We start from the raw sequence: 12,215 nt of genomic DNA, 5'->3' as shown, positions 1-12,215 counted from the left end.
TTGGAAGGACCACCCTACTCTTCGGAAGACATCATATATTCTAAGCTTCGGAAGATCATTTCGTAAGGTTCTTTCAGAAGCTGGCTGCAGAATTGTTCTTTGTTCCAATCTCAGGGTCAACGACATTTACGCATGCTCCACTCATAAAAGTTTTTAATTGTTGTATTTTAGCAACAACAGGAACCTTGGGTGCTAATATGTGTGCCTTATGTAGGCTCCACGAGTCGTTATATGTGCATTGATGCGTTGCTGGTGAGTGTATGTTGTGAAGCTTCATGGCATGGGTTGCATGTGATGTGTGGGTGATGTTTATCCCTAGCCTTGTATCCCTTTTAATTCATTATGCTTACTAAGTCTTGTAACTCACTCTTGCTTCACATCATTCCAGGTAAGGAAAAGGCGAAGGTTGAGGGCGAGTTTAGCAATGTCTGACCTAGCAAGTAGATATGTGTGTATAGCGGCATCCTAGTCGACGTGTTCTGTGGGAGTTTTGTTAATCTTTGGTGCTAAAAGGTGTCTGTTCCACCCCTTGTGATGCGTCTATATATGTTTTTGTGTTGGTAGGGGGTTATGCCCTACTTTGCTACCTCTACTCCTTTTTGGGCCAGTTTGTATGTATATGTGCACCATGCTTCCTCTATGCCAACTAGTTGCCTGTGTGGCCATATTGTTGTTGTGATCCTTTATTTGCTTTCCTCTACCTAAGACTCCAACTTAGCTTTCCTAGCTTCCAGGGTATCCAAGATGGGGTTCTCACATTGTCGTTGTTGTTAAGCAAGCCTTTGCCTAAGATGTTGTTCGAATAATATCAAGTCAATCCTAACAGACATAACAAAGTTGAATTCAATTCTGGCTAATACTCATTACTTGAGTGATTAGTCCTTCATACTCATCTTCCTTCACTTCAAGCCAATTATCTGATAATATTTTCATGTAGATATTTTTAAACCAGATACTAAATATAAGAGAGTTAAATGTTTTATTTATTCATATTCTTATAACTCTCTTTTGTTTAATAAAATGCTTGAAATCATTGTATTATTTTATATTTTTCTCTTGAGAGATCATTTCACAAATCTTTTGTGAAACTCTTGTAAATGTTACACCTGATCCTTTAAAAAATAGTGGTTGTGGCTGAGTCTAGTTGTGAAAAAAACCACATGTAAATGTTACAATTGCTCCTTAAAAGTTAGGGATCCTATTTAGCCCGTTAAAAGTAAAGGTTACAATTAAACCTATAAAAATTATGTATGAATTATAGTTGAGCCTTGAAAACTAAAATTCCTTGGTGGATGTTTTCAAAATCCTTAGTAAGAAGTTAAGATAATTCAACATGTTGGCTAAACCACTCAAAAATTATTGTGTTTATGTGATTTTCTTCTTATGTCTTGATAGTATTACTATTAATCAGCCATGCAAATGTTTTCATATCTAATTTCATTTCATTGTTCTAAAAGCACATTAATTTCAGTTTTCATTGCTCATATAATTTTTTTTTTTCTTGCATGCATACTTCTCAAATGCATACGTTTTCCATATGACTCAAAGGTTAAAGTTTAGAAAAACAAATAGGATCTTATTAGTATTAGCATAATAGTTTTCTTATTCATATCTCCAAATGTTGTTTTTCATCTTTACCTAAATATTCTAAAACCAATTGTTGCTTATAAAACATCTTTTTATATACTATACAATGTATTCTCATTTTATCTCTATCATCATTAAGCAAACTTATATCAGTTTTCATTATATGAATAACTGTTTTTCAAACCTATTTGATTTTGAATATTGGCTCATGAGTGTTAATATTTAACAAAAAGTGAATAAAATTATATTGTCATTATGATAACTATTTTCTTAGATTTATATTCAAATGTTATTTTTCATTCATACATAATTATTCTATATTTGAAATAAATTTGTCTTAACCTATATGAAAATGTTCTCATCTATATAATTTCATATTATGTTGCTACAACATTTCTTTGTCATAAAAATTATATTTCAAATTAGGTTCAATGCATAATATTTTTTAATATCTCAAAAATATTCAAAACATCTAATTCACCTTCCTCTTAAGTGATCTTTTAGTTAGTATCACAGGAAGTTCACTACTTTTTTGGCTTAACTTAGGTGCAGATCCAAAAGTTTATGTAGACTAAAATTTTTTTTTTAAGATATAAAATTATACATCACAAATTTTAGGATGAGCTGTAATTTTTTTTAAAACTAATTTATTATTAAAAATTATTTTTTATATAAAAAATTATTTTTAATTATGAAATCAGAACAGCTTGCATGTAGTTCTGTCCCTGACTTTACCATTAGAAATAATCTTAGTCATTCAAACTACATAATCAATTATTTTTTTATCTTAAATTTTAAAAACTCCAAAGTCGATCCTAATATTTAAGGACTAATTTTTCTCTAAAAATTTAATAAAAATATTAATTAATTAGATCTTAATTGTCACATATTCTCTTAGATTATAGATGACTTTAACTTGCTTTTATTTTCTTCATTATTTGTCGTATCCTTAGATATTGTTTCTTTGGACATCATGAGTTTTCACTTCTTACAATGCATGTTGTATTATCTCACGCAATGTCAGTCAAATGTCATTATTAGTAGGGCAGTCTATTCCTCCTGCAAGACAAATAATTCATTCATTTTTGGAATTGTTTGTTTTGTTTTTTTCCTTATGCACTCATCTTTTTGAGCCCAACAAGTCATTTTCTTTCTCCCTTTCCAATGTGTCGTACTGCCTTTGCAATAATTAATAAACTAGACTTACAAGATTTCTACATCCACATATTATAAAAAATATTTATTTAAAAATTTAAATTTTATCTTTGACGTAATATTTTTTTTATAAAATTAAATTTTATGATACAATATATTTTAACTTATTTTTTATAAAAAAAAATTATCTAGAGAGTGATTTTTATTTTTTAAATAAATTAAAAAATATTTTTTAACTAAATACTATTAAATACACCCTTAAGTATATAAGAACTAAATACTTCTCATCTAAAAAAATGGCTCAACATTCAAGTATATAAGATTTTAAAGAGAATATTAAAAATCAAATTCTTGTGATGATATTTACTTCATGTGAAGGTGAGAATTGAATATCCTACTCTATTTATATATAGATTGTAACCGTATTTAAATTTATTTGACTGACGAATTAGAAGAAGATCGTCCACCTCCAGAATTACTCAGGCAAAACTCAGAACTTGGGTTATAAAAAAAAAAATCATTGTTTCCTTCTTACCTTTTGTTAATTAGAAGTAAATTTATATAAAAAAAAAAACAGTTAATTCGTAATTACTAAGGTTATTACCCAATTGCAATTTCTTTTCTTTTCTGTTTTTTTTTTAGAATTCAAATGCAATGGTGCAACTGCCTAAATTGCCTGCCTGCTCCAATCTGTCTTCCTTCCTTCTTTTATTTCTTTTGTTAGTTGTGGTATTATTTGGCTTCCCATATATAAAGCTTGGAAAAAGTTTTTTGGGATGCTTTGAGAAACCTTTTAGCAATTCGATATATGGCCACTTTTTCTTCTTTCTGTGATTCAATTTTGTTCAGCAGAAGCATGCTTTTTCATTCTATATCCATCACCCACCAGATGTTTCATACATTTACTCTTTTTGGCAATCATTGGGAAGACGCAATGTTTGGTTTTTTTTTTATTCCTTTTTATTAAGAACAAATTAAAAGATACATTTACTCTTTTTGGCAATCATTGGGAAGACGCAATGTTTGGTTTTTTTATTCCTTTTTATTAAGAACAAATTAAAAGATGGGATTAGGAGTTGGGGTGTTTTATTACATGAACGAGATTCTTTCGTCACTCATTTTTACTCCTCAACCAATCAACACCTTGGATCTACCTTACACATTTGGCCTATTTTGGAGGAGAAGAGACTGACATAATCTGCAGATCTAGGGACTAGTTCTTCCTTAGATCCATCCTAGCATATATACACAATAGAGCAAACAAAGCCATTAGAGGCCCATACAAACAATAGTCATAACCTAATCAAACTTTCCATGTGTCCTCCAAAAATAAATGTACGATGTGAATTATTAAAAATAAAAAAAAATCAAAAAAATAAGATGATATCACATGACCAAGCGAAAACCCCGCAAGCATGATCACGACTCGCCATGCAGTCGCTACAACACCCCCGTGCATCTCAACGCGTACCCAAGCCCACACAGCCGTGCACAACCGTGCGGCCTAACACGCGGGCACCCATGATCCAGCACCTACGCTCGCGCTTGCACCTCTGCATGACCCTCACCCAGGGGTGCCCCATACTGCATTACTCGGCCTTGCATGGCCCCATGCAGCCCAGTGCAACCCCGGGCGACCACACAGCACCCACGCCTACACTCGTGCCCTAGTTTGCACCCCTAAGTGACCCTTACCCGAGGGTCTCCCATGCCTGCACCCCCGAGTGACCTTACCAAGTGGTGTCTCTCACGCCGTACCCCTGGGTAACCCTCACTCAGGGGGTGCCATAGATGCGCTCTCATGCCCACGTTTGCAATCCACACCCTATCACCCCCACGAGACTCGGTCAAAACTATGTCCGAATTACTTGTCTAAGAAATCGGGTCACCTAACACTTAGTAACCTTTTTCATCGATATAAATAGAGGGGTCCTTCTCTTTTTTCATTCGGTATGCAATCTCTCACATTCACATCTTATTCTAACATTCGACTACTTTACATTTTCGAGAGACTAACTTAAGCATCAGAAGGTCTACGCGGGGATCTTCACCCGTGCCCTAATCGATCTTTTTTCTTGGATAGGTCATCCATCACTCTCAACCTAGTCGAGGGGCTCATCCATCGCTATTGTTACCCCGGGAAGACTTATCTATCGCTATTGCTATTCCTAGGAGATTCATCCATCACTATAGCTCTACCCCGAAAGAGTTACTCATTACTCTCGATAATCACCTATAGCTTGAATAATTCACACATGAGTCATTTTGAGATGATTTTTCATATATAAATTTATTATTGCAAACGTGAAACAACACTTTGGAAAACAACAAATGAGCCCATGTGCTCTTAAACCCTGAATATACCATAGCGAGAGACCACCAAGTTTGATATGAAGACAACATTGAGAGTGAAAGAGCTCAAACTTAATATCTCTACGACGCCAATGACACATACAAGTGGTTAAAGTACCATACACTGATATATTTTTATGTTGGGAATGACGTTTGATTTAAATATATATATATATTCCAAAAATCACTTTTAGTTAATAAAAGCGGTATTATATACAATATATGTTCATTTTCACATTACAACACAATAAAATATAATACAACACAATGCAACAACTAAATCACAATACAACTCAATAATACCAAACATGGCATAATTTATCCCTTTGTAGGGTTGTAAATATGGGATTCAAATTTAGTGGGCTCGTAGGGTTAGTCTGTGCTTGGGAGAGATTTAGTAACGAAATTTAGGGGTGCATAGGCTTAGTTTTTGTTTAGGAGAGATTTAGTAATGGAATAAATTATAAATAAACGGAATAAAAATGAATTATGAATGTTAAAAGTGGAAATGAAGAAAATTAAATGGAAGATTAATTCTCTTTGTTCGGATGTTCGGAAGAGGTTACGATGAAAAGTAATTAAATTGAATATAAATAATAAATAGATGAATAAGAATGTCGATAAGATAGATTAGGGTAAGGAGTGCCTTCTCGACCTCAAAACCAATTCTCAAACTCATTCTCAAATTTAAATGGAATGGGGAAATCAATTCTAACCCATTCTCACGAGATTCCAAGATTCTTATAGAAAGCTTATTTTTTGAATTATCTTATCCAAACATATGATTAAAATTAAAATAATATTAAAATATCAACAATTTGTAATATTTAATTAAAATATTTATAATTAAGATTAAAACATAAAAAGAAGTAATATGGTAAATTTTAAATTTAAAATCATGGTAATTTTTTTTTTTATGTATTTCCATTATTTACAAACTTAATAATTTATTTATGAGTTCAAATACAAATAGTAACTTAAAATGTTAATATACAAATAATATTTAATATATATATATACATATTATATAGGTTTTGATTTGGGTTTGGGGTGTGGACTTCGGAGTACTATCCACCAAACCTAATATTTACGGTTTGGATTTTCTTTGAACTTGAACACGAAGCCAAATTGATTAAGGAAAACTTAATTTGATTGAGATGTGTTCGAACAAATACAAATTGACGTTGCTATAGATGAGTCTATTTTTATCTAATCTCTCTCTCTCTCTTTTTATTTTTGACTAAAAGAGAAAGGTACAATAACTAATGTAACAATTTTCTTTTAAGTGTGACCATAGGTAGACATGGCCACGGTTCATGAACCGCCGGTTCCGGTTCATGAACCGCCGGTTCCGGTTCAAGAAATCTTTGAACCTGAACCGAACCGCCCAAGGGCGGTTTGGGACGGTTCGATTCCGGTTCCGGTTCGTGCCGGTTCGGTCAACGTTTTGGACCGGTTCGGTCAACGGTTTGAGCCGGTTCGGTCAACGGTTCCGGTTCCGGTTCAAACCGAATTTTTTTAATTTTTTTTAAATATTGTTGTATTCAATTTTGGTCCTTGTTCCGTTGTTCGGTTCGGTTTGGTTTCGATTTTTAATTGTTAAATGTAATTGTAAATATAAATATTCTCAACCATATTTTTAATAAAAAAACACTACTAAAAATTGAAGAAATATAAGTAATAATTTCATTAAAAATAATTAAAACAACTAAACAAGTATGTAATACAAGTAATTAATTTTTACAAATGTGAAAAATAAAAAATAAAAAATAGAATTAGACTTAATTTCATTAAAAAATAATTACAACAAAAATGTAATACAAGTAATTAATTTTTACAAATGTGAAAAAAAATAAAATATGGACTTGGATCCTACGCATCTTCATTGGAGTCGGAAGTCGCCGTTGTTGAACCATCATTAACCCATTCGTCAGATGATGATGAATGGATAAGTTCTTCTTGACGTCGCATGTTAGCTCTTTCCCAATCATCAAGGCAAACTTGAGCTTCCAATGATTCTGGAGCCAATCTTGATCTTCTTTCATCCAAAATGTTGCCTCCACTACTGAATGTTTGTTCAACCGCTACAGTTGAAGCTGGAACTGCAAGAAGTTGACTTGCAATAATTGCAAGAGTTGGAAATGTCTCCTTGTGCCTTTTCCACCACTCCAAAATTTCAAAATTTAAACCTGTATCATCACCAAACTCAAAAACTGTGGTTAGATAAGTTTCGAGCTCCGAATGTGAGCTCGATCTAGGTTTTTTTCCTCCTTTGATCTAAAAATTTATGACCCCATTTCATTGGTTGGGAGGAAGAGGAATGCGGAGCCATGGATGGAAATGATTCTTCACTACTAGGAGCAATAACATATGCTTCATATAATTGATTGCATAAAGTTCTAACCTTAGAAATTATAATATTCACATCAATTTCTTCATTATTTTCTAATCCTAACAACGAATAATAGTTAGACAAACACTCAATTAAACCATCAAATTTACACCTAGGATCAAATACCATAGTAACAAAAAAAATTTCAGGAATAAATTGATAATAACGTAACCATTTTTCTCTCATTTCTAAAACAGCATGACAAATTTCTTCAACATTAATTCCTTCCATTAATACACCGGCCACATTCATTGCTTCTATTAAAAATTGATGTGAAGTTGGTTTATAAACACTACTAAGTGTATGAGTAGCATCATTAAAAATTCGTAAAATATTCAAAATTGAACTACAAACATTCCACATAGTTAGAAAAATAGGATATTGTGGAATATAATTTGCTGCAAAAGAACACAATAAATCTTTATATTCAAAAGATTGATTAAGTAATTTAAAAGTTGAGTTCCAACGAGTAGGGACATCTTTTGAAAAACGTTTTGGGATTTGACCATTGGAGGTGCAAAAATGTGCCCATGCTTTTGCAGTTCGAGGGTGTACCCAAATATAAGAAATAACATTTCTAATTGGATCTAAATAAGAATTAAGTGACTTAATACCATCTTGAACACATAAATTTAAAACATGGCATGCACATCTAACATGAAAAAATCTTCCACCAAAATTTGGTTGGCAAATTCTTTTCAATTCATTAATAGAAGCAGTATTAGCCGATGCATTATCAAAAGAAATTGAAAAAATTCTATTAACTAATCTATATTCTTGTAAAATTTGTTGAATTAATCTACAAATATTTTCAGCATTATGACTTTCATCAAAACATCGATACGCAAGAATTCTTTTTTGTAAAACATAATTTTCATCAACCCAATGACAAGTAATACCCATATATGAATGAGTTTGCCAATGATCACTCCAAATATCACTACAAATAGAAACATTAATATTATTGTTTTGAAAATATGTTATCAATTCAATTTTTGAGTTTTTAAACAATTTTAACAAATTCCTTTTCAAAGTATTTCTAGGAATTGATTTAAAACTAGGATTAACAAAGTTTTGACAAAATCGAGTAAAACCTAATTTTTCACCAAAACTAAAAGATAAATGATCAATTGCTACCATTTCAACTAAACCAGACCTACAATTAGCTTCATTATAATGAAATAATTGAGGAGAGTTTGAAGAGGTAGCAAACCCGGATATTTGTGTTTGATCATGGCTCAATCCAACCTTGAGCGGGTGCTTTGTTTGCAAATGTCGGGTGAAAGTACCATATCCACCTCCTTGCTTGAATTTGTATACCTGATTACAATAATTACAAGATACATCAAATTTACCATCTCCTTTTGGTGTTTTCTTGAAATGAATATTAAAAATATCAGAAGTAGAAATTTTTCCACCTCCCTTTTGTTGAGTTTCACTCTCTTGTGTTTGAAAATTTTGAGCTTCAAACTCAACATTTTCAACATTTTCAAAATTTCTACCTTCACTTGCCATTTTTTTGAAAAAAGTATGATAATAAAAAAATATAATAATGATAAAATAATATAGTAACAAGTAATAAATAATTAACAATATAATTGAATAAATTGATAAATAACAAAATGAGAAGATTGAAGAAATTGAAATTGAAATATTAAATGAGAGACAAAATTGAGAGAATAATAGCTTGAGACTTGAGAGAGAGAGAGAGAGAAAGTGTGAAAAATGAGTGGGGGAGGGAGGGGTATATATAGATAGGAATTATAAAATTAAAAAAAAAATTAATAAAATTGGCTTGGGGGGTGGCAGCCAACGGTCCAATTTTGGACCGTTGGGGGGGGGGGCAACGGTCCAATTTGGACCGTTGGGGGAGGGGGGGAGCACGGGGGGGGAACAGGGGGGAGGGGGGGCCAACGGTCCAATTTGGACCGTTGGGGGAGGGGGGAGCACGGGGGGGGGGGGGGGGGGGGGAACAGGGGGGAGGGGGGGCCAACGGTCCAATTTGGACCGTTGGGGGAGGGGGAGGGGGGGGGGGGGGGGGGGGGGGGGGCCAACGGTCCGTTCCGCGGAACCGGCGGTTCCGGTTCTCCCGCCGGAACCTTGAACCGGAACCGGACCGAATTTCGCCGGTTCCTCCGGTCCGGCGGTTCCGGTCCCGGTTCCGTTCCGGTTCGACCGGTTCCGGTTCCGGTTCCGGCCGGTCCGGTTCTGGTTCGAACCGCCGGTCCGATTCAATTTTGGCCATGTCTAAACATAGGATCCCTTTCGGATCCCTTTCTCATTAGAGAATATTTGATTTGAGCAATAGACACTGGAATAGAGGTGAGGTCGTAATCTTAACCCCACTGCAATGCAATGCACCACTGAATCCACCATTTTTTTTTGGCATCATGGGTCGAGGTATCTTATAAATAAGATAAGTTAAACTTTTAGAATCTTAAAGGTGAGAAACATGAGATAGCTCCAAAAATAAAATATTATTTTAATTATATATTTTTTAATTTAAAAAGTAATAAAAAAACACATTTAAAATAAATTAAAGAAGAATAATTCCATTTAATTTTATCTATTCCATTACTAACTTAATTACCTTTTTTCCATCAAATTCTATTCCATTGGATGCTACAATTTTGAACCCTCCCAATAAATACAGTCACACAGAGCAAAATGAAAATGAAAATGAAAATGCCGGGACGAGTGTGCTTGGGGAAGAGGGCTGGCTGGCTGGCCTGGATTTCTTTACCAATAATCCCACTTTTTGAACTTTATATATTATTATTATTATTATTATTTGAACTGAGAGTATTAACCCATAATAATCAATGTTTAATCTAACCTAAAATATCACTATTTTTGTGTTAAAAATAACATTTTCATATTTTTAATTTTGTTTTAAAGCACCGAACGAGTGGGTTTTCAAAATACTTCATCCCCCACTTTACTCTCTCTCTCTCTCTCTGATCGATGCAACCTTCTGTCTGTCCGTCCTCTTTGAAGAAGCCTGCTTTGCTTTTGATTTGAAATTTCATTTAACATTCAAACTCACCCCTCCAATCATGCACGTCACCTCTCTCTCCCTCTCTCTCTAACACAATTACATCTCTCTCTCTCTCTCTCTCTCTCTCGTTGTCCTTTTCTCCTCTCTCCTGCAACCAGGCTTCTTCAAGCAACCTATCTCCTGCATCTACTATCCATCAATGGAGGAGGCATCGTCGCCCATGATCTCCATTAAGCAGACTCTACAGCTGCAAGACCACCACGCAAAGCAACCGCCCTCCCTCCCCTTTCAAGAAAAGCAGCTTCGTCTCCTCTCTAATGGAGGCTGCCGCCCTCCGCTCTCCCTCCTTCCGGGAAGACTCCTACTTTGTCTCCCACCTCAAGTCCTCCGAGCGCAAGGCCCTGAAGCAGCTCAAAGACAAGCTCACGGCTACAGCGGCCCACCGCTCCCCCCGACGTCTCCATGTGGGGCATCCCCCTTCTAGCCTTCGGAAACGACCGCGCCGACGTCGTTCTCCTCAAGTTCCTCCGCGCCAGAGACTTCCGGGTCTCCGACACCACTCCACATGCTCCTCAACTGCCTCTCTTGGCGCAGGGAGTTCGAGGCCGACGCCATTCTCGATCAGGACCTGGGCTTCAAGGAGCTCGAAGGGGTGGTGGCTTATATGCACGGCTTCGACCGAGAAGGCCACCCCGTTTGCTACAACGATTACCGGTTTTTAGAGACAAGGATCTGTTCGAGAGAGTGTTTGGAGACGACGAGAAGCTCCACAGGTTTCTGAGATGGAGAGTTCAGGTGCTCGAGAGGGGGATCAAGCTTCTGCATTTCAAACCTGGCGGGTTAACTCCATTATTCAAGTCACCGATCTCAAAGACATGCCCAAGAGAGAGCTCAGAGTCGCCTCCAATCACATCCTCTCCCTCTTCCAGGATAATTACCCTGAAATGGTTGCTCGTAAGGTGAAGCATTTCATTCTGTTTCTATGTTCAAAGAAACATTAATTGTTTCTTTGTGTTTGTTCTTCCATTTTTTCGTCTTTATCATCTTGTTCGTCTTTGGATATGGTCATCGATCATTTTGTCATAAATTTGACGACCCAGATATAAAATGACATTTTGAAAATCCAACTATTTCAAAGGGTAGAATTTGAAATGTAGGATTTTTGTGTTTTGATATATTCGGTTGCAGATATTCATCAATGTGCCCTGGTACTTCAGTCTGCTGTATTCAGTGTTCAGTCCGCTCCTGACCCAGAGAACTAAGAGCAAATTTGTGATATCAAAGGAAGGGAATGTGGCAGAGACCCTCTACAGGCGGGTGCATCTTTCACACCTATTTCTTTCTTGCTTAATCCAATACTGAACATAGATACATTAATTTTATTCTTTGTAATTCCAATTCTTATCATCCATCGATGCTTTTATTTTCCCTTGTGGAAATTTGTTTTTTCTTCATCAGTTGGTCATATGGTTGAGTTGATTGAACTGGGTTTTGCTCTGCGAACAGGTTTATCAGGGCCAGAGGACATTCCGGTCAAATATGGTGGATTGAGTCGGCCTCAATGATCTGCGGAACGGTCCGCCGAAACCGGCTTCCGAGTTCATCGTCAAAGGGGGAGAGAAAGTGAACATTCAAATTGGGGGCGTGGAGTTCGTTTCCTAATCCTAGCAATTACTTACAAATTCAAAAACGCATGTATTGATGTTTGGATTTCAGCGAGTTTGGCTTCGG

The 12,215-nt window shown here is 35.4% G+C and overlaps 1 pseudogene; it reads left to right on the top strand.

Moving 5' to 3' along the window:
- Positions 1 to 231: 231 nt before the first annotated feature.
- Positions 232 to 12,146, top strand: LOC127788157 (patellin-6-like; annotated as a pseudogene).
- Positions 12,147 to 12,215: the final 69 nt, after the last annotated feature.

Source organism: Diospyros lotus, chromosome 13, assembly GCF_014633365.1.
Source record: "Diospyros lotus cultivar Yz01 chromosome 13, ASM1463336v1, whole genome shotgun sequence".
In the NCBI taxonomy this organism is placed as follows: domain Eukaryota; kingdom Viridiplantae; phylum Streptophyta; class Magnoliopsida; order Ericales; family Ebenaceae; genus Diospyros; species Diospyros lotus.
Note: the sequence above shows the minus strand (reverse complement) of the source record. Positions and strands in the feature narration are given on the sequence as shown.